At 38.3% G+C, this 19,273-nt stretch overlaps 57 non-coding genes across 57 annotated transcripts; all 57 read right to left on the minus strand.

The window, feature by feature from the left end:
• Window positions 1-4,898: 4,898 nt before the first annotated feature.
• On the minus strand, window positions 4,899-4,971 carry trnav-uac. The gene has a single exon. It is a non-coding gene; the product is annotated as a tRNA-Val (tRNA).
• A 365-nt stretch (window positions 4,972-5,336) lies between these two features.
• trnav-uac lies at window positions 5,337-5,409 on the minus strand. Its single transcript has one exon. It is a non-coding gene; the product is annotated as a tRNA-Val (tRNA).
• A 146-nt stretch (window positions 5,410-5,555) lies between these two features.
• trnav-uac lies at window positions 5,556-5,628 on the minus strand. Its single transcript has one exon. It is a non-coding gene; the product is annotated as a tRNA-Val (tRNA).
• A 367-nt stretch (window positions 5,629-5,995) lies between these two features.
• On the minus strand, window positions 5,996-6,068 carry trnav-uac. Its single transcript has one exon. It is a non-coding gene; the product is annotated as a tRNA-Val (tRNA).
• A 146-nt stretch (window positions 6,069-6,214) lies between these two features.
• Window positions 6,215-6,287, minus strand: trnaa-ugc. Its single transcript has one exon. It is a non-coding gene; the product is annotated as a tRNA-Ala (tRNA).
• A 146-nt stretch (window positions 6,288-6,433) lies between these two features.
• On the minus strand, window positions 6,434-6,506 carry trnav-uac. Its single transcript has one exon. It is a non-coding gene; the product is annotated as a tRNA-Val (tRNA).
• Window positions 6,507-6,652: 146 nt separating this feature from the next.
• trnal-aag lies at window positions 6,653-6,725 on the minus strand. Its single transcript has one exon. It is a non-coding gene; the product is annotated as a tRNA-Leu (tRNA).
• Window positions 6,726-6,871: 146 nt separating this feature from the next.
• On the minus strand, window positions 6,872-6,944 carry trnav-uac. The gene has a single exon. It is a non-coding gene; the product is annotated as a tRNA-Val (tRNA).
• Window positions 6,945-7,090: 146 nt separating this feature from the next.
• On the minus strand, window positions 7,091-7,163 carry trnav-uac. The gene has a single exon. It is a non-coding gene; the product is annotated as a tRNA-Val (tRNA).
• A 584-nt stretch (window positions 7,164-7,747) lies between these two features.
• Window positions 7,748-7,820, minus strand: trnav-aac. The gene has a single exon. It is a non-coding gene; the product is annotated as a tRNA-Val (tRNA).
• Window positions 7,821-7,966: 146 nt separating this feature from the next.
• On the minus strand, window positions 7,967-8,039 carry trnav-uac. Its single transcript has one exon. It is a non-coding gene; the product is annotated as a tRNA-Val (tRNA).
• Window positions 8,040-8,185: 146 nt separating this feature from the next.
• Window positions 8,186-8,258, minus strand: trnav-uac. Its single transcript has one exon. It is a non-coding gene; the product is annotated as a tRNA-Val (tRNA).
• Window positions 8,259-8,842: 584 nt separating this feature from the next.
• On the minus strand, window positions 8,843-8,915 carry trnav-aac. Its single transcript has one exon. It is a non-coding gene; the product is annotated as a tRNA-Val (tRNA).
• Window positions 8,916-9,061: 146 nt separating this feature from the next.
• trnav-uac lies at window positions 9,062-9,134 on the minus strand. Its single transcript has one exon. It is a non-coding gene; the product is annotated as a tRNA-Val (tRNA).
• Window positions 9,135-9,280: 146 nt separating this feature from the next.
• Window positions 9,281-9,353, minus strand: trnav-uac. The gene has a single exon. It is a non-coding gene; the product is annotated as a tRNA-Val (tRNA).
• A 146-nt stretch (window positions 9,354-9,499) lies between these two features.
• Window positions 9,500-9,572, minus strand: trnav-uac. Its single transcript has one exon. It is a non-coding gene; the product is annotated as a tRNA-Val (tRNA).
• Window positions 9,573-9,718: 146 nt separating this feature from the next.
• Window positions 9,719-9,791, minus strand: trnav-uac. The gene has a single exon. It is a non-coding gene; the product is annotated as a tRNA-Val (tRNA).
• A 146-nt stretch (window positions 9,792-9,937) lies between these two features.
• On the minus strand, window positions 9,938-10,010 carry trnav-uac. Its single transcript has one exon. It is a non-coding gene; the product is annotated as a tRNA-Val (tRNA).
• A 146-nt stretch (window positions 10,011-10,156) lies between these two features.
• Window positions 10,157-10,229, minus strand: trnav-uac. Its single transcript has one exon. It is a non-coding gene; the product is annotated as a tRNA-Val (tRNA).
• Window positions 10,230-10,375: 146 nt separating this feature from the next.
• On the minus strand, window positions 10,376-10,448 carry trnav-uac. Its single transcript has one exon. It is a non-coding gene; the product is annotated as a tRNA-Val (tRNA).
• Window positions 10,449-10,594: 146 nt separating this feature from the next.
• trnav-uac lies at window positions 10,595-10,667 on the minus strand. Its single transcript has one exon. It is a non-coding gene; the product is annotated as a tRNA-Val (tRNA).
• A 146-nt stretch (window positions 10,668-10,813) lies between these two features.
• trnav-uac lies at window positions 10,814-10,886 on the minus strand. The gene has a single exon. It is a non-coding gene; the product is annotated as a tRNA-Val (tRNA).
• Window positions 10,887-11,032: 146 nt separating this feature from the next.
• trnav-uac lies at window positions 11,033-11,105 on the minus strand. The gene has a single exon. It is a non-coding gene; the product is annotated as a tRNA-Val (tRNA).
• A 146-nt stretch (window positions 11,106-11,251) lies between these two features.
• Window positions 11,252-11,324, minus strand: trnav-uac. Its single transcript has one exon. It is a non-coding gene; the product is annotated as a tRNA-Val (tRNA).
• A 146-nt stretch (window positions 11,325-11,470) lies between these two features.
• On the minus strand, window positions 11,471-11,543 carry trnav-uac. Its single transcript has one exon. It is a non-coding gene; the product is annotated as a tRNA-Val (tRNA).
• A 146-nt stretch (window positions 11,544-11,689) lies between these two features.
• Window positions 11,690-11,762, minus strand: trnav-uac. The gene has a single exon. It is a non-coding gene; the product is annotated as a tRNA-Val (tRNA).
• Window positions 11,763-11,908: 146 nt separating this feature from the next.
• On the minus strand, window positions 11,909-11,981 carry trnav-uac. The gene has a single exon. It is a non-coding gene; the product is annotated as a tRNA-Val (tRNA).
• A 146-nt stretch (window positions 11,982-12,127) lies between these two features.
• On the minus strand, window positions 12,128-12,200 carry trnav-uac. The gene has a single exon. It is a non-coding gene; the product is annotated as a tRNA-Val (tRNA).
• A 146-nt stretch (window positions 12,201-12,346) lies between these two features.
• Window positions 12,347-12,419, minus strand: trnav-uac. Its single transcript has one exon. It is a non-coding gene; the product is annotated as a tRNA-Val (tRNA).
• A 146-nt stretch (window positions 12,420-12,565) lies between these two features.
• trnav-uac lies at window positions 12,566-12,638 on the minus strand. The gene has a single exon. It is a non-coding gene; the product is annotated as a tRNA-Val (tRNA).
• Window positions 12,639-12,784: 146 nt separating this feature from the next.
• trnav-uac lies at window positions 12,785-12,857 on the minus strand. The gene has a single exon. It is a non-coding gene; the product is annotated as a tRNA-Val (tRNA).
• A 146-nt stretch (window positions 12,858-13,003) lies between these two features.
• On the minus strand, window positions 13,004-13,076 carry trnav-uac. Its single transcript has one exon. It is a non-coding gene; the product is annotated as a tRNA-Val (tRNA).
• A 146-nt stretch (window positions 13,077-13,222) lies between these two features.
• trnav-uac lies at window positions 13,223-13,295 on the minus strand. The gene has a single exon. It is a non-coding gene; the product is annotated as a tRNA-Val (tRNA).
• A 365-nt stretch (window positions 13,296-13,660) lies between these two features.
• On the minus strand, window positions 13,661-13,733 carry trnav-uac. The gene has a single exon. It is a non-coding gene; the product is annotated as a tRNA-Val (tRNA).
• A 147-nt stretch (window positions 13,734-13,880) lies between these two features.
• trnav-uac lies at window positions 13,881-13,953 on the minus strand. The gene has a single exon. It is a non-coding gene; the product is annotated as a tRNA-Val (tRNA).
• Window positions 13,954-14,099: 146 nt separating this feature from the next.
• trnav-uac lies at window positions 14,100-14,172 on the minus strand. Its single transcript has one exon. It is a non-coding gene; the product is annotated as a tRNA-Val (tRNA).
• A 146-nt stretch (window positions 14,173-14,318) lies between these two features.
• Window positions 14,319-14,391, minus strand: trnav-uac. The gene has a single exon. It is a non-coding gene; the product is annotated as a tRNA-Val (tRNA).
• Window positions 14,392-14,537: 146 nt separating this feature from the next.
• trnav-uac lies at window positions 14,538-14,610 on the minus strand. Its single transcript has one exon. It is a non-coding gene; the product is annotated as a tRNA-Val (tRNA).
• Window positions 14,611-14,756: 146 nt separating this feature from the next.
• trnav-uac lies at window positions 14,757-14,829 on the minus strand. The gene has a single exon. It is a non-coding gene; the product is annotated as a tRNA-Val (tRNA).
• Window positions 14,830-15,194: 365 nt separating this feature from the next.
• On the minus strand, window positions 15,195-15,267 carry trnav-uac. Its single transcript has one exon. It is a non-coding gene; the product is annotated as a tRNA-Val (tRNA).
• Window positions 15,268-15,414: 147 nt separating this feature from the next.
• trnav-uac lies at window positions 15,415-15,487 on the minus strand. Its single transcript has one exon. It is a non-coding gene; the product is annotated as a tRNA-Val (tRNA).
• A 146-nt stretch (window positions 15,488-15,633) lies between these two features.
• trnav-uac lies at window positions 15,634-15,706 on the minus strand. The gene has a single exon. It is a non-coding gene; the product is annotated as a tRNA-Val (tRNA).
• Window positions 15,707-15,852: 146 nt separating this feature from the next.
• On the minus strand, window positions 15,853-15,925 carry trnav-uac. The gene has a single exon. It is a non-coding gene; the product is annotated as a tRNA-Val (tRNA).
• Window positions 15,926-16,071: 146 nt separating this feature from the next.
• trnav-uac lies at window positions 16,072-16,144 on the minus strand. Its single transcript has one exon. It is a non-coding gene; the product is annotated as a tRNA-Val (tRNA).
• A 146-nt stretch (window positions 16,145-16,290) lies between these two features.
• On the minus strand, window positions 16,291-16,363 carry trnav-uac. The gene has a single exon. It is a non-coding gene; the product is annotated as a tRNA-Val (tRNA).
• Window positions 16,364-16,728: 365 nt separating this feature from the next.
• On the minus strand, window positions 16,729-16,801 carry trnav-uac. The gene has a single exon. It is a non-coding gene; the product is annotated as a tRNA-Val (tRNA).
• A 147-nt stretch (window positions 16,802-16,948) lies between these two features.
• On the minus strand, window positions 16,949-17,021 carry trnav-uac. Its single transcript has one exon. It is a non-coding gene; the product is annotated as a tRNA-Val (tRNA).
• Window positions 17,022-17,167: 146 nt separating this feature from the next.
• trnav-uac lies at window positions 17,168-17,240 on the minus strand. Its single transcript has one exon. It is a non-coding gene; the product is annotated as a tRNA-Val (tRNA).
• Window positions 17,241-17,386: 146 nt separating this feature from the next.
• Window positions 17,387-17,459, minus strand: trnav-uac. The gene has a single exon. It is a non-coding gene; the product is annotated as a tRNA-Val (tRNA).
• Window positions 17,460-17,605: 146 nt separating this feature from the next.
• trnav-uac lies at window positions 17,606-17,678 on the minus strand. The gene has a single exon. It is a non-coding gene; the product is annotated as a tRNA-Val (tRNA).
• A 145-nt stretch (window positions 17,679-17,823) lies between these two features.
• Window positions 17,824-17,896, minus strand: trnav-uac. Its single transcript has one exon. It is a non-coding gene; the product is annotated as a tRNA-Val (tRNA).
• A 146-nt stretch (window positions 17,897-18,042) lies between these two features.
• On the minus strand, window positions 18,043-18,115 carry trnav-uac. Its single transcript has one exon. It is a non-coding gene; the product is annotated as a tRNA-Val (tRNA).
• A 146-nt stretch (window positions 18,116-18,261) lies between these two features.
• trnav-uac lies at window positions 18,262-18,334 on the minus strand. Its single transcript has one exon. It is a non-coding gene; the product is annotated as a tRNA-Val (tRNA).
• A 146-nt stretch (window positions 18,335-18,480) lies between these two features.
• Window positions 18,481-18,553, minus strand: trnav-uac. The gene has a single exon. It is a non-coding gene; the product is annotated as a tRNA-Val (tRNA).
• A 146-nt stretch (window positions 18,554-18,699) lies between these two features.
• On the minus strand, window positions 18,700-18,772 carry trnav-uac. Its single transcript has one exon. It is a non-coding gene; the product is annotated as a tRNA-Val (tRNA).
• Window positions 18,773-18,918: 146 nt separating this feature from the next.
• On the minus strand, window positions 18,919-18,991 carry trnav-uac. Its single transcript has one exon. It is a non-coding gene; the product is annotated as a tRNA-Val (tRNA).
• Window positions 18,992-19,137: 146 nt separating this feature from the next.
• Window positions 19,138-19,210, minus strand: trnav-uac. Its single transcript has one exon. It is a non-coding gene; the product is annotated as a tRNA-Val (tRNA).
• Window positions 19,211-19,273: the final 63 nt, after the last annotated feature.

Here is a 19,273-nt window from a genome sequence, read left to right on the forward strand (position 1 = left end):
TAACACACACACACACACACAGACACACACACACGGATCCTCTTCTGACGGCGTCTCCGGTAACTTGGAGCAAAGTTAAACCAAAGTTCAGGCTTCGCTGGAGGACGTTTCTCCGCTGTAGATCTTCGCCTCAGGAGCTCAGGCTCGTTCCTTCATTCCTTCGTTTCCCAGATCAGATATTTTAAGGAGAGAAGACGCACAAAACGATTGATCAGCACAAAGTGAAAACAACCGCGGGGTCTTTTTTTAAGACCAGCAGGGAGCCGCCGTCCTCAGGTTGAGCTTCTGTATTTAGTGAGTAATAAACTTCAGGTTTGTCCCACGCGTCTCAAAGGCATCATCTGTTTCCTTTAAAGGAAGACATGTCTCCTCGATCCCTTTTTAAAGAGACAGTACAACCGGCTTTAAATCTGAGAATATTCTGTAAAAAAACAGTTAGCTGGAAGTTTAAAGGCTCCAGACTCGATACCACCAGTCATCGGGTTTTATTCTCCACTCTTTAAACATCTTATCCATGAACATGTGTTGACTCGTTCATGTGGATCCCACAAAGTAAAGGATGGATATTTAAAGGAACCAGAATTTGGTTCGATGTATCACATTTTCTAAATCGAGACACTCGTTATGTTGTTATGTTCAGTAACTTCCCGAGAGGAAGAAGGAAGCTTCCTAGTTTAGGAAGAAATGGAAGGAAAGAAGGGAAGGAGAACTGCAGAAGCTTCTGAGTTAGGACGCAATATATATTGATATATATTTATATATATCAATATATATAATGATATATATAAATATATAAATATATCAATATATTTATATATCATTATATATATTGATAATATAAGTGCTTATATATTGTTATAATGTTATGCTTTTTTCAGGCTACTGAAACACAGGAATGTCATCGACTAGTCTCATGAAATGTTGACTGGTTTATCAGGTTCTAGGTCTAGAGTTCTAGAGTTCTAGGGGTCTAGAGTTCTAGAGTTCTAGGGGTCTAGAGTTCTAGAGTTCTAGGGTTCTAGAGTTCTAGGGGTCTAGAGTTCTAGAGTTCTAGGGTTCTAGAGTTCTAGGGGTCTAGAGTTCTAGAGTTCTAGGGTTCTAGAGTTCTAGGGGTCTAGAGTTCTAGAGTTGTTGTGACTCCCCTGGCGTTGCAATGTCAGCGCTTTACTTTGCTTGTGATCAGAGAATAAATCCACCAGAACGAGAGAAGTTGTTGACTGAATTCTCGATGATGAAGGGAGCAGCAGGGAGGTCTGGGTGGGGGGAGGGGTGGATGGTTGGTCAAATCTGTTAAAAAATGAGTTCAGATCATTCACCCACTTATGGTCCCCCTCAGGCTGTTGGTTGAGCCTCTTGAACCCAGAAATCGCCTTGAGGCCCTTCCAGACCTCAATGATATTGATCTGCTGCAGCTGGTCCTCCATCCTGGTCCTGTAGACATCTTTACCCTCCCTGATCTTCATCCTCAGCTCCCTCTGCACAGTCCTCAGCGCCTCCTTGTTGCCAGATCCCTTGTTGCAAGACCCTCCTCTTCTCCTTGAGGAGGGCATATCTCCGGAGAGATCCAGGGTTTGCCATTTGAGAAGCACCGTACAGTCCTGGTGGGTGTTCTCAACACAGAAGTTGATGTAGTCTGTGATGCAGTCGGTGAGACCGTGAATGTCTTCCCCATGGGCATCACAGTTGTCTCAAAACAGTCCTTCAGAGCCTCCTCGGCTCCATCGGTCCATTGTCTAACTGTGCGGGTCACAGCTGGCTGCTTCTGTGCAAGAGTGGTGTACACAGGCAGGAGGTGCACCAGGTTGTGGTCAGATCGGCCCAGGGGAGGGAGAGGTGATGATGAGTATGCCTCCTTGGTGTTGGCATAGAGGAGATCCAGTGTCTTATTGTCTCTGGTGTGGCATGTGACGTACTGGGTGAATGTGGGCAGAGTGGAGGACGGAGGGGCATGGTTAAAGTCCCCAGAGAGAAGGAGGAGGGCATTGGGGTGTTGTGTCAGCAGCCTGCTCGTCGCTGAGTGGATGACGTCACAGGCCGCTTCAGCGTCAGCAGAGGGGGGGATGTACGCAGCCACCATGACAACATGCGAGAATTCCCTTGGCATATAGTATGGCCTCATGCTAACAGCTAACAGCTCAATGTCCGTTGTGCAGGTCTGCTCTTTAACAGTGATGTGCCCAGAGTTACACCATCTATCATTAACAAACACTGCCAGTCCTCCTCCCTTCCTCTTACCGCTCTCCACTGTCCTGTCCGCCCGTATGATGCGGAACCCGTCCAGCGTAGCGTGCGTGTCCGGAATTAGCTCCGTTAGCCAAGTCTCCGTGAACACCATGAGGCTACACTGCCGGTATTCACTCTGATGGTGAGTTAGCGCCGCTAGCTCGTCCATCTTGTTGGAGAGAGACCTCACGTTTCCCATGATGATGGAGGGTAGGACGGGTTTGTAACGTCTTCTCCTGGCGCGACGTTCCGCCCCCGCCCGGCATCCACGTTTCTTCCTCCTCAACTCACGGGGAACATCGGGTCTCTCCACGGGTAGTAGCACCGCGCGTCCCGAAATGCCAACAGTTGGTCCCTTGAAAAAACAACAACTGGACCATGGCTGCATGCTGGGTCCCCAGACACGGAGGTGAAAAGTTTGATTAGCAGCAGATAGACCACGACAAGCTCGACGTGTCTAGCTGCCATAATGTACCGATTAGGAACGGTAACTAATATGATGGGAAAAAGCGACAAGAAGTAACAAAATAACATAATGTAAGAAAAAAACTCGGTAGTGAGCTGGAGCTACTGTAAAAGGCAGCCACACGAGCGGCGCCGGAATTATAAAAAAATATATAAATATCCTCTTTTAATAAGGCAAGATTCCTTGTATTCATTTATTTATTAAGTGAGACCACAACAACAACAACAACAACAACAACAACAACAAGAGACTGAAGCCAGTCATCGAAACACGAGAACATATTGAGTAGTTCTGAAGACTTTCATCTCATCGTGAGAGAGATGAAATGGGCCTAAGAAATGACTTCATACTGCAGCATTATGGGATGTGTATATAATATTTACTCTATATTTTAGTCTGTTTTTCAAGAACAGTTTTCTAAACCAGAACAGAACATGTCCTCTCTATAAAAACTATTTACTGACTCCGAACAGTGTTTCTCTGAAGCGTAAAGTGGGCGGTGCTTAGTGGTTTACTGAGTGTTCATTGGTTGGTTTCACGTCCAAGCTCTCGGCTCGCTGTGTGAGTCACGTACGATGTCGTGAAGAAGAAGAACACAGAAGGAGAACGTCTACAGACTACGGCAACAACAGAACCATAATATGTGCCGCTATACCACAGAGATATTAATATCACCGTCACGTAAACACCGGCGCGTCCATGGACTCCAGAGGTTGATGGTTCAAGTCCCTGTACAGCTTTTATGTTTACATTCATATCTTCTCTAAATGACCAGAAACAGAGGTCCTCACTTGGTTGGTAATGTAGGAATGGTGTGTGTGTGTGATGGATGCTGTGCAGAGCCTCAGGTAATAATAGCCATGATATATTCTCACCTGGAGACACACCAGCACATCATTGGCTACACTGTTTTAAAGGCAAGAGCATCAATCTGCTTTGTTCCCAGCATGCAACTGGAACAAGGAAACAGTGTTTGTGAGTTATTAATGAGGAACAACATCAAGTTCAGACTTGGATGGAAATTAACTGAATCGTTAATATACATAAATATTCATATATAATACATAAATATAAATATATATATATATTTATATTTATATATATATTATATATATATATTTATATTATATATATATAACATATATTATTTATATTAATATATTATATATAATATATTTAATATATAAATATTATATATAAATAATATATATATATACACATAATATTATATAATTCTATATATAATATATACATATTTTATATATATATACACACTCACACACACACACACACGTACACACACACAAACACACACACACACGTACACACACACACACACACAAACACAAACACACACAAACACACAAACACACACGTACACACACACACACAAACACACTCACACAAACACGTACACACACACACACACGCACATTGCTCTGGATGTAATTCATGGTTCTATTGTTTATGTTATTCTCATGGTGGATCTTGGTTAATTAATTAATTAATCTCCTTATGTTTTGCTTATTTATTCATTAAATTCTTCATGATTGATTTCTGCCGTCAACAAAGTCTGTTTAGCTCTCAAAGTCCTCATCGTGGTGAAATGCGGTGACTGTTACCATGGCGATAGCCGTGGAACAGAGCGTGTTGTTTGTGATCAGCAGCTCACGTGACGCTCTGTGATGTCAGATCATATTTAGATATCAAGATGAGACGACATGAGCAACGTGTGAATCACAAATAGATGAGTTAACAATTGGAATATCTTCAGTCTCTCAGCGTCTCTGTCTGCAGAACAACAGCAGTTAGCAAAGAACACACACACACACACGCACGCGCACGCACGCGCACGCACACACGCAGAGATCTTGTCACTATTGCAGGAACGTCTAATGAGGACGTAAAGGCTGCAGCTTTGTTTTCAGTCTTTAGTCCTGAGACCAGAAGTGTGGCGGTGAGTGTGTGCACGTGAGATAAGAGATAGTTCTGGTTCCAATGGGGATTGAACCCAGGACCTTCTGCGTGTAAAGCAGACGTGATGACGACTACACTATGGAACATTTTTGAAGACAAAACCTCCAAAGGACCATTAAGATATTTTCATAGAATTTGATTAATATTCATAAAACATGGAACCATTGTTGCATAAACCTGCATATGTTGACTTCACAACTGATATTAAACACGTGTTTATAAGAGATAGTTCTGGTTCCACTGGGGATTGAACCCAGGACCTTCTGCGTGTAAAGCAGACGTGATGACGACTACACTATGGAACCTTTTTGAAGACAAAACCTCCAAAGGACCATTAAGATATTTTCATAGAATTTGATTAATATTCATAAAACATGGAACCATTGTTGCATAAACCTGCATATGTTGACTTCACAACTGATATTAAACACGTGTTTATAAGAGATAGTTCTGGTTCCACTGGGGATTGAACCCAGGACCTTCTGCGTGTAAAAGAGACGTGATGACGACTACATTATGGAACCTCTTTGAAGACAAAACCTCCAAAGGACCATTAAGATATTTATATAGAATTTGATCAATATTCATAAAACATGCAGACATTGTTGCATAAACCTGCATATGTTGACTTTACAACTGATATTAAACACGTGTTTATAAGAGATAGTTCTGGTTCCACTGGGGATTGAACCCAGGACCTTCTGCGGGTAAAGCAGACCTGATGACGACTACACTATGGAACCTCTTTGAAGAGAAAACCTCCAAAGGACCATTAAGATATTTATATAGAATGTAAACAATATTCATAAAACATGCAGCCATTGTTGCATAAACCTGCATATGTTGACTTCACAATTGATATTAAACACGTGTTTATAAGATAGAGTTCTGGTTCCACTGGGGATTGAACCCAGGACCTTCTGCGTGTAAAGCAGACGTGATGACTACTACACTATGGAACCTCTATAAAGAGAAAACCTCCAAATGACAATTAAGAAATTTTCATAGAATTTGATTAATATTCATAAAACATGCAACCATTGTTGCAAAAAACTGCATTTGTTGACTTCACAACTGATATTAAACACTTTTTTATAAGAGATAGTTCTGGTTCCAATGGGGATTGAACCCAGGACCTTCTGCGTGTTAAGCAGACAAGATGACGACTACACTATGGAACCTCGTTGAAAAGGAAAAACTTCCAAACGACCATGAAGATATTTATATAGAATGTGATCAATATTCATAAAACATGCAGCCATTGTTGCATAAACCTGCATATGTTGACTTCACAACTGATATTAAACATGTGTTTATAAGATGGAGTTCTGGTTCCACTGGGGTTTGAACCCAGGACCTTCTGCGTGTAAAGCAGACGTGATGACGACTACACTATGGAACCTCGTTGAAGAGGAAACCTCCAAATGACAATTAAGAAATGTTCATAGAATTTGATTAATATTCATAAAACATGCAACCATTGTTGCATAAACCTGCATTTGTTGACTTCACAACTGATATTAAACACTTTTTTATAAGAGATAGTTCTGGTTCCACTGGGGATTGAACCCAGGACCTTCAGCGTGCAAAGCATACGTGATGACGACTACACTATGGAACCTCTTTGGAGACAAAACCTCCAAACGAACATTAAGATATTAATATAGAATTTGATTAATATTCATGAAACATGCAACCATTGTTGCATAAACCTGCATATGTTGACTTCACAACTGACATTAAACACGTGTTTATAAGATAGAGTTCTGGTTCCACTGGGGATTGAACCCAGGACCTTCTGCGTGTAAAGCAGACGTGATGACGACTACAGTATGGAAACTCTTTGAAGACGAAACCTCCAAACGAACATTAAGATATTTATATAGAATTTGATTAATATTCATAAAACATGCAACCATTGTTGCATAAACCTGCATTTGTTGACTTCACAACTGATATTAAACACTTTTTTATAAGAGATAGTTCTGGTTCCAATGGGGATTGAACCCAGGACCTTCTGCGTCTTAAGCAGACAAGATGACAACTACACTATGGAACCTCTATGAAGAGAAAACTTCCAAATGACAATTAAGAAATTTTCATAGAATTTGATTAATATTCATAAAACATGCAACCATTGTTGCATAAACCTGCATTTGTTGACTTCACAACTGATATTAAACACTTTTTTATAAGAGATAATTCTGGTTCCAATGGGGATTGAACCCAGGACCTTCTGCGTGTAAAGCAGACGTGATGACGACTACACTATGGAACCTCTATAAAGAGAAAACCTCCAAATGACAATTAAGAAATTTTCATAGAATTTGATTAATATTCATAAAACATGCAACCATTGTTGCATAAACCTGCATTTGTTGACTTTACAACTGATATTAAACACGTGTTTATAAGAGATAATTCTGGTTCCACTGGGGATTGAACCCAGGACCTTCTGCGTGTAAAGCAGACGTGATGACGACTACACTATGGAACCTCTATAAAGAGAAAACCTCCAAATGACAATTAAGAAATTTTCATAGAATTTGATTAATATTCATAAAACATGCAACCATTGTTGCATAAACCTGCATTTGTTGACTTCACAACTGATATTAAACACTTTTTTATAAGAGATAATTCTGGTTCCAATGGGGATTGAACACAGGACCTTCTGCGTGTAAAGCAGACAAGATGACGACTACAATATGGAACCTCTACGAAGAGAAAACATCCAAATGACAATTAAGAAATTTTCATAGAATTTGATTAATATTCATAAAACATGCAACCATTGTTGCATAAACCTGCATTTGTTGACTTCACAACTGATATTAAACACTTTTTTATAAGAGATAGTTCTGGTTCCACTGGGGATTGAACCCAGGACCTTCAGCGTGCAAAGCAGACGTGATGACGACTACATTATGGAACCTCTTTGAAGTTAAAACCTCCAAATGAACATTAAGATATTCATATAGAATTTGATCAATATTAATGAAACATGCAACCATTGTTGCATAAACCTGCATTTGTTGACTTCACAACTGATATTAAACACGTGTTTATAAGAGATAGTTCTGGTTCCACTGGGGATTGAACCCAGGACCTTCTGCGTGTTAAGCAGACATGATGACGACTACACTATGGAAACTCTTTGAAGACAAAACCTCCAAAGGACCATTAAGATATTTATATAGAATTTGATCAATATTCATAAAACATGCAGCCATTGTTGCATAAACCTGCATATGTTGACTTCACAATTGATATTAAACACTTTTTTATAAGAGATAGTTCTGGTTCCACTGGGGATTGAACCCAGGACCTTATGCGTGTAAAGCAGACGTGATGACGACTACACTATGGAACCTCTTTGAAGAGAAAACATCCAAATGACAATTAAGACATTTTCATAGAATTTGATTAATATTCATAAAACATGCAACCATTGTTGCATAAACCTGCATATGTTGACTTCACAACTGATATTAAACACGTGTTTATAAGATAGAGTTCTGGTTCCACTGGGGATTGAACCCAGGACCTTCTGCGTGTAAAGCAGACGTGATGACGAATACACTATGGAACCTCTTTGGAGACAAAACCTCCAAACGAACATTAAGATATTTATATAGAATTTGATTAATATTCATGAAACATGCAACCATTGTTGCATAAACCTGCATATGTTGACTTCACAACTCATATTAAACACGTGTTTATAAGAGATAGTTCTGGTTCCACTGGGGATAGAACCCAGGACCTTCTGCGTGTAAAGCAGACAAGATGACGACTACAATATGGAACCTCTACGAAGAGAAAACATCCAAATGACAATTAAGAAATTTTCATAGAATTTGATTAATATTCATAAAACATGCAACCATTGTTGCATAAACCTGCATTTGTTGACTTCACAACTGATATTAAACACTTTTTTATAAGAGATAGTTCTGGTTCCACTGGGGATTGAACCCAGGACCTTCAGCGTGCAAAGCAGACGTGATGACGACTACATTATGGAACCTCTTTGAAGTTAAAACCTCCAAATGAACATTAAGATATTTATATAGAATTTGATCAATATTAATGAAACATGCAACCATTGTTGCATAAACCTGCATTTGTTGACTTCACAACTGATATTAAACACGTGTTTATAAGAGATATTTCTGGTTCCACTGGGGATTGAACCCAGGACCTTCTGCGTGTTAAGCAGACATGATGACGACTACACTATGGAAACTCTTTGAAGACAAAACCTCCAAAGGACCATTAAGATATTTATATAGAATTTGATCAATATTCATAAAACATGCAGCCATTGTTGCATAAACCTGCATATGTTGACTTCACAATTGATATTAAACACTTTTTTATAAGAGATAGTTCTGGTTCCACTGGGGATTGAACCCAGGACCTTAAGCGTGTAAAGCAGACGTGATGACGACTACACTATGGAACCTCTTTGAAGAGAAAACATCCAAATGACAATTAAGACATTTTCATAGAATTTGATTAATATTCATAAAACATGCAACCATTGTTGCATAAACCTGCATATGTTGACTTCACAACTGATATTAAACACGTGTTTATAAGATAGAGTTCTGGTTCCACTGGGGATTGAACCCAGGACCTTCTGCGTGTAAAGCAGACGTGATGACGACTACACTATGGAACCTCTTTGGAGACAAAACCTCCAAACGAACATTAAGATATTTATATAGAATTTGATTAATATTCATGAAACATGCAACCATTGTTGCATAAACCTGCATATGTTGACTTCACAACTGATATTAAACATGTGTTTATAAGATAGAGTTCTGGTTCCACTGGGGATTGAACCCAGGACCTTCTGCGTGTAAAGCAGACCTGATGACGACTACACTATGGAACCTCTATGAAGAGAAAACCTCCAAAGGACCATTAAGATATTTTCATAGAATTTGATTAATATTCATAAAACATGCAGCCATTGTTGCATAAACCTGCATATGTTGACTTCACAACTCATATTAAACACGTGTTTATAAGAGATAGTTCTGGTTCCACTGGGGATAGAACCCAGGACCTTCTGCGTGTAAAGCAGACGTGATGACGACTACACAATGGAACCTCTTTGGAGACAAAACCTCCAAACGACCATTAAGATATTTATATAGAATTTGATTAATATTCATGAAACATGCAACCATTGTTGCATAAACCTGCATATGTTGACTTCACAACTGATATTAAACATGTGTTTATAAGATAGAGTTCTGGTTCCACTGGGGATTGAACCCAGGACCTTCTGCGTGTAAAGCAGACGTGATGACTACTACACTATGGAACCTCTTTGAAGAGAAAACCTCCAAACGAACATTAAGATATTAATATAGAATTTGATTAATATTCATAAAACATGCAGCTATTGTTGCATGAACCTGCATATGTTGACTTCACAACTGATATTAAACATGTGTTTATAAGAGATAGTTCTGGTTCCACTGGGGATTGAACCCAGGACCTTCTGTGTGTAAAGCAGACGTGATGACTACTACACTATGGAACCTCTTTGAAGAGAAAACCTCCAAACGACCATGAAGATATTTATATAGAATTTAAACAATATTCATAAAACATGCAACCATTGTTGCATAAACCTGCATTTGTTGACTTCACAACTGATATTAAACATGTGTTTATAAGATAGAGTTCTGGTTCCACTGGGGATTGAACCCAGGACCTTCTGCGTGTAAAGCAGACCTGATGACGACTACACTATGGAACCTCTTTGAAGAGAAAACCTCCAAACGAACATTAAGATATTTATATAGAATTTGATTAATATTCATGAAACATGCAACCATTGTTGCATAAACCTGCATATGTTGACTTCACAACTGATATTAAACATGTGTTTATAAGATAGAGTTCTGGTTCCACTGGGGATTGAACCCAGGACCTTCTGCGTGTAAAGCAGACCTGATGACGACTACACTATGGAACCTCTTTGAAGAGATAACCTCCAAAGGACCATTAAGATATTTTCATAGAATTTGATTAATATTCATAAAACATGCAGCCATTGTTGCATAAACCTGCATATGTTGACTTCACAACTCATATTAAACACGTGTTTATAAGAGATAGTTCTGGTTCCACTGGGGATAGAACCCAGGACCTTCTGCGTGTAAAGCAGACGTGATGACGACTACACAATGGAACCTCTTTGGAGACAAAACCTCCAAACGACCATTAAGATATTTATATAGAATTTGATTAATATTCATGAAACATGCAACCATTGTTGCATAAACCTGCATATGTTGACTTCACAACTGATATTAAACATGTGTTTATAAGATAGAGTTCTGGTTCCACTGGGGATTGAACCCAGGACCTTCTGCGTGTAAAGCAGACCTGATGACAACTACACTATGGAACCTCTATGAAGAGAAAACCTCCAAAGGACCATTAAGATATTTTCATAGAATTTGATTAATATTCATAAAACATGCAGCCATTGTTGCATAAACCTGCATATGTTGACTTCACAACTCATATTAAACATGTGTTTATAAGATAGAGTTCTGGTTCCACTGGGGATTGAACCCAGGACCTTCTGCGTGTAAAGCAGACGTGATGACGACTACACTATGGAACCTCTTTGAAGAGAAAACCTCCAAACGAACATTAAGATATTAATATAGAATTTGATTAATATTCATAAAACATGCAGCTATTGTTGCATGAACCTGCATATGTTGACTTCACAACTGATATTAAACATGTGTTTATAAGAGATAGTTCTGGTTCCACTGGGGATTGAACCCAGGACCTTCTGTGTGTAAAGCAGACGTGATGACTACTACACTATGGAACCTCTTTGAAGAGAAAACCTCCAAACGACCATGAAGATATTTATATAGAATTTAAACAATATTCATAAAACATGCAACCATTGTTGCATAAACCTGCATTTGTTGACTTCACAACTGATATTAAACATGTGTTTATAAGATAGAGTTCTGGTTCCACTGGGGATTGAACCCAGGACCTTCTGCGTGTAAAGCAGACCTGATGACGACTACACTATGGAACCTCTTTGAAGAGAAAACCTCCAAACGAACATTAAGATATTTATATAGAATTTGATTAATATTCATGAAACATGCAACCATTGTTGCATAAACCTGCATATGTTGACTTCACAACTGATATTAAACATGTGTTTATAAGATAGAGTTCTGGTTCCACTGGGGATTGAACCCAGGACCTTCTGCGTGTAAAGCAGACCTGATGACGACTACACTATGGAACCTCTATGAAGAGAAAACCTCCAAAGGACCATTAAGATATTTTCATAGAATTTGATTAATATTCATAAAACATGCAGCCATTGTTGCATAAACCTGCATATGTTGACTTCACAACTCATATTAAACACGTGTTTATAAGAGATAGTTCTGGTTCCACTGGGGATAGAACCCAGGACCTTCTGCGTGTAAAGCAGACGTGATGACGACTACACAATGGAACCTCTTTGAGAGACAAACCTCCAAACGACCATTAAGATATTTATATAGAATTTGATTAATATTCATGAAACATGCAACCATTGTTGCATAAACCTGCATATGTTGACTTCACAACTGATATTAAACATGTGTTTATAAGATAGAGTTCTGGTTCCACTGGGGATTGAACCCAGGACCTTCTGCGTGTAAAGCAGACCTGATGACAACTACACTATGGAACCTCTATGAAGAGAAAACCTCCAAAGGACCATTAAGATATTTTCATAGAATTTGATTAATATTCATAAAACATGCAGCCATTGTTGCATAAACCTGCATATGTTGACTTCACAACTCATATTAAACATGTGTTTATAAGATAGAGTTCTGGTTCCACTGGGGATTGAACCCAGGACCTTCTGCGTGTAAAGCAGACCTGATGACAACTACACTATGGAACCTCTATGAAGAGAAAACCTCCAAAGGACCATTAAGATATTTTCATAGAATTTGATTAATAATCATAAAACATGCAGCCATTGTTGCATAAACCTGCATATGTTGACTTCACAACTCATATTAAACACGTGTTTATAAGAGATAGTTCTGGTTCCACTGGGGATAGAACCCAGGACCTTCTGCGTGTAAAGCAGACGTGATGACGACTACACTATGGAACCTCTTTGAAGAGAAAACCTCCAAACGAACATTAAGATATTAATATAGAATTTGATTAATATTCATAGAACATGCAGCTATTGTTGCATGAACCTGCATATGTTGACTTCACAACTGATATTAAACATGTGTTCATAAGATAGAGTTCTGGTTCCACTGGGGATTGAACCCAGGACCTTCTGCGTGTAAAGCAGACGTGATGACGACTACACTATGGAACCTCTTTGAAGAGAAAACCTCCAAGCGAACATTAAGATATTAATATAGAATTTGATTAATATTCATAAAACATGCAGCTATTGTTGCATGAACCTGCATATGTTGACTTCACAACTGATATTAAACATGTGTTTATAAGAGATAGTTCTGGTTCCACTGGGGATTGAACCCAGGACCTTCTGCGTGTAAAGCAGACGTGATGACGACTACACTATGGAACCTCTTTGAAGAAAAAACCTCCAAACGAACATTAAGATATTAATATAGAATTTGATTAATATTCATAAAACATGCAGCTATTGTTGCATAAACCTGCATATGTTGACTTCACAACTGATATTAAACATGTGTTTATAAGATAGAGTTCTGGTTCCACTGGGGATTGAACCCAGGACCTTCTGCGAGTAAAGCAGACCTGATGACGACTACACTATGGAACCTCTTTGAAGAGATAAACTCCAAAGGACCATTACGATATTTTCATAGAATTTGATTAATAATCATAAAACATAAAGCCATTGTTGCATAAACCTGCATATGTTGACTTCACAACTCATATTAAACACGTGTTTATAAGAGATAGTTCTGGTTCCACTGGGGATTGAACCCAGGACCTTCTGCGTGTAAAGCAGACGTGATGACGACTACACTATGGAACCTCGTTGAAGAGGAAAACCTCCAAACGACCATGAAGATATTTATATAGAATTTAAACAATATTCATAAAATATGCAACCATTGTTGCATAAACCTGCATATGTTGACTTCACAACTGATATTAAACACGTGTTTATAAGAGATAGTTCTGGTTCCACTGGGGATTAAACCCAGGACCTTCTGCGTGTAAAGCAGACGTGATGACGACTACACTATGGAACCTCTTTGAAGACAAAACCTCCAAACGACCATGAAGATATTTATATAGAATTTAAACAATATTCATAAAACATGCAACCATTGTTGCATAAACCTGCATATGTTGACTTCACAACTGATATTAAACATGTGTTTATAAGATAGAGTTCTGGTTCCACTGGGGATTGAACCCAGGACCTTCTGCGTGTAAAGCAGACCTGATGACGACTACACTATGGAACCTCTATGAAGAGAAAACCTCCAAAGGACCATTAAGATATTTTCATAGAATTTGATTAATATTCATAAAACATGCAGCCATTGTTGCATAAACCTGCATATGTTGACTTCACAACTCATATTAAACACGTGTTTATAAGAGATAGTTCTGGTTCCACTGGGGATAGAACCCAGGACCTTCTGCGTGTAAAGCAGACGTGATGACGACTACACTATGGAACCTCTTTGGAGACAAAACCTCCAAACGACCATTAAGATATTAATATAGAATTTGATTAATATTCATAGAACATGCAGCTATTGTTGCATGAACCTGCATATGTTGACTTCACAACTGATATTAAACATGTGTTTATAAGATAGAGTTCTGGTTCCACTGGGGATTGAACCCAGGACCTTCTGCATGTAAAGCAGACGTGATGACGACTACACTATGGAACCTCTTTGAAGAGAAAACCTCCAAACGAACATTAAGATATTAATATAGAATTTGATTAATATTCATAAAACATGCAGCTATTGTTGCATGAACCTGCATATGTTGACTTCACAACTGATATTAAACATGTGTTTATAAGAGATAGTTCTGGTTCCACTGGGGATTGAACCCAGGACCTTCTGCGTGTAAAGCAGACGTGATGACGACTACACTATGGAACCTCTTTGAAGAGAAAACCTCCAAACGAACATTAAGATATTAATATAGAATTTGATTAATATTCATAAAACATGCAGCTATTGTTGCATAAACCTGCATATGTTGACTTCACAACTGATATTAAACATGTGTTTATAAGATAGAGTTCTGGTTCCACTGGGGATTGAACCCAGGTCCTTCTGCGAGTAAAGCAGACCTGATGACGACTACACTATGGAACCTCTTTGAAGAGATAACCTCCAAAGGACCATTAAGATATTTTCATAGAATTTGATTAATAATCATAAAACATGCAGCCATTGTTGCATAAACCTGCATATGTTGACTTCACAACTCATATTAAACACGTGTTTATAAGAGATAGTTCTGGTTCCACTGGGGATTGAACCCAGGACCTTCTGCGTGTAAAGCAGACGTGATGACGACTACACTATGGAACCTCGTTGAAGAGGAAAACCTCCAAACGACCATGAAGATATTTATATAGAATTTAAACAATATTCATAAAATATGCAACCATTGTTGCATAAACCTGCATATGTTGACTTCACAACTCATATTAAACACGTGTTTATAAGAGATAGTTCTGGTTCCACTGGGGATTGAACCCAGGACCTTCTGCGTGTAAAGCAGACGTGATGACGACTACACTATGGAACCTCTTTGGAGACAAAACCTCCAAACGACCATTAAGATATTTATATAGAATTTGATTAATATTCATGAAACATGCAACCATTATTGCATAAACCTGCATATGTTGACTTCACAACTGATATTAAACATGTGTTTATAAGATAGAGTTCTGGTTCCACTGGGGATTGAACCCAGGACCTTCTGCGTGTAAAGCAGACCTGATGACGACTACACTATGGAACCTCTATGAAGAGAAAACCTCCAAAGGACCATTAAGATATTTTCATAGAATTTGATTAATATTCATAAAACATGCAACCATTGTTGCAAAAACCTGCATTTGTTGACTTCACAACTGATATTAAACATGTGTTTATAAGAGATAGTTCTGGTTCCACTGGGGATAGAACCCAGGACCTTCTGCGTGTAAAGCAGACATGATGACGACTACACTATGTAACCTCTTTGAAGACAAAACCTCCAAACGAACATTAAGATATTAATATAGAATTTGATTAATATTCATAGAACATGCAGCTATTGTTGCATGAACCTGCATATGTTGACTTCACAACTGATATTAAACATGTGTTTATAAGATAGAGTTCTGGTTCCACTGGGGATTGAACACAGGACCTTCTGCGTGTAAAGCAGACGTGATGACGACTACACTATGGAACCTCTTTGAAGAGAAAACCTCCAAACGAACATTAAGATATTAATATAGAATTTGATTAATATTCATAATACATGCAGCTATTGTTGCATGAACCTGCATATGTTGACTTCACAACTGATATTAAACATGTGTTTATAAGAGATAGTTCTGGTTCCACTGGGGATTGAACCCAGGACCTTCTGCGTGTAAAGCAGACGTGATGACGACTACACTATGGAACCTCTTTGAAGAGAAAACCTCCGAACGAACATTAAGATATTAATATAGAATTTGATTAATATTCATAACACATGCAGCTATTGTTGCATAAACCTGCATATGTTGACTTCACAACTGATATTAAACATGTGTTTATAAGATAGAGTTCTGGTTCCACTGGGGATTGAACCCAGGTCCTTCTGCGAGTAAAGCAGACCTGATGACGACTACACTATGGAACCTCTTTGAAGAGATAACCTCCAAAGGACCATTAAGATATTTTCATAGAATTTGATTAATAATCATAAAACATGCAGCCATTGTTGCATAAACCTGCATATGTTGACTTCACAACTCATATTAAACACGTGTTTATAAGAGATAGTTCTGGTTCCACTGGGGATTGAACCCAGGACCTTCTGCGTGTAAAGCAGACGTGATGACGACTACACTATGGAACCTCGTTGAAGAGGAAAACCTCCAAACGACCATGAAGATATTTATATAGAATTTAAACAATATTCATAAAATATGCAACCATTGTTGCATAAACCTGCATATGTTGACTTCACAACTGATATTAAACACGTGTTTATAAGAGATAGTTCTGGTTCCACTGGGGATTGAACCCAGGACCTTCTGCGTGTAAAGCAGACGTGATGACGACTACTCTATGGAACCTCTTTGAAGACAAAACCTCCAAACGACCATGAAGATATTTATATAGAATTTAAACAATATTCATAAAACATGCAACCATTGTTGCATAAACCTGCATATGTTGACTTCACAACTGATATTAAACATGTGTTTATAAGATAGAGTTCTGGTTCCACTGGGGATTGAACCCAGGACCTTCTGCGTGTAAAGCAGACCTGATGACGACTACACTATGGAACCTTTATGAAGAGAAAACCTCCAAAGGACCATTAAGATATTTTCATAGAATTTGATTAATATTCATAAAACATGCAGCCATTGTTGCATAAACCTGCATATGTTGACTACACAACTCATATTAAACACGTGTTTATAAGAGATAGTTCTGGTTCCACTGGGGATAGAACCCAGGACCTTCTGCGTGTAAAGCAGACGTGATGACGACTACACTATGGAACCTCTTTGGAGACAAAACCTCCAAACGACCATTAAGATATTTATATAGAATTTGATTAATATTCATGAAACATGCAACCATTGTTGCATAAACCTGCATTTGTTGACTTCACAACTGATATTAAACATGTGTTTATAAGATAGAGTTCTGGTTTCACTGGGGATTGAACCCAGGACCTTCTGCGTGTAAAGCAGACGTGATGACGACTACACTATGGAACCTCTTTGAAGACAAAACCTCCAAACGAACATTAAGATATTATATAGAATTTGATTAATATTCATAGAACATGCAGCTATTGTTGCATGAACCTGCATATGTTGACTTCACAACTGATATTAAACATGTGTTTATAAGATAGAGTTCTGGTTCCACTGGGGATTGAACCCAGGACCTTCTGCGTGTAAAGCAGACGTGATGACGACTACACTATGGAACCTCTTTGAAGAGAAAACCTCCAAACGAACATTAAGATATTAATATAGAATTTGATTAATATTCATAAAACATGCAGCTATTGTTGCATGAACCTGCATATGTTGACTTCACAACTGATATTAAACATGTGTTTATAAGAGATAGTTCTGGTTCCACTGGGGATTGAACCCAGGACCTTCTGCGTGTAAAGCAGACGTGATGACGACTACACTATGGAACCTCTTTGAAGACAAAACCTCCAAACGAACATTAAGATATTAATATAGAATTTGATTAATATTCATAGAACATGCAGCTATTGTTGCATGAACCTGTATATGTTGACTTCACAACTGATATTAAACATGTGTTTATAAGATAGAGTTCTGGTTCCACTGGGGATTGAACCCAGGACCTTCTGCGTGTAAAGCAGACGTGATGACGACTACACTATGGAACCTCTTTGAAGAGAAAACCTCCAAACGAACATTAAGATATTAATATAGAATTTGATTAATATTCATAAAACATGCAGCTATTGTTGCATGAACCTGCATATGTTGACTTCACAACTGATATTAAACATGTGTTTATAAGAGATAGTTCTGGTTCCACTGGGGATTGAACCCAGGACCTTCTGCGTGTAAAGCAGACGTGATGACGACTACACTATGGAACCTCTTTGAAGAGATAACCTCCAAAGGACCATTAAGATATTTTCATAGAATTTGATTAATAATCATAAAACAAGCAGCCATTGTTGCATAAACCTGCATATGTTGACTTCACAACTCATATTAAACACGTGTTTATAAGAGATAGTTCTGGTTCCACTGGGGATTGAACCCAGGACCTTCTGCGTGTAAAGCAGACGTGATGACGACTACACTATGGAACCTCTTTGAACAGAAAACCTCCAAAGGACAATTAAGATATTTTCATAGAATTTGATTAATATTCATAAACCATGCAACGATTGTTGCATAAACCTGCATATGTTGACTTCACAACTGATATTAAACACGAGTTTATAAGAGATAGTTCTGGTTCCACTGGGGATTGAACCCAGGACCTTCTGCGTGTAAAGCAGACATGATGACGACTACACTATGGAACCTCTTTGAAGAGAAAACCTCCAAACGAACATTAAGATATTAATATAGAATTTGATTAATATTCATAAAACATGCAGCTATTGTTGCATAAACCTGCATATGTTGACTTCACAACTGATATTAAACACGAGTTTATAAGAGATAGTTCTGGTTCCACTGGGGATTGAACCCAGGACCTTCTGCGTGTAAAGCAGACGTGATGACGACTACACTATGGAACCTCTTTGAAGACAAAACCTCCAAACGACCATGAAGATATTTATATAGAATTTAAACAATATTCA

The sequence above is a fragment of the Cyclopterus lumpus genome, chromosome 3, assembly GCF_009769545.1.
Source record: "Cyclopterus lumpus isolate fCycLum1 chromosome 3, fCycLum1.pri, whole genome shotgun sequence".
Taxonomy (NCBI): Eukaryota; Metazoa; Chordata; class Actinopteri; order Perciformes; family Cyclopteridae; genus Cyclopterus; species Cyclopterus lumpus.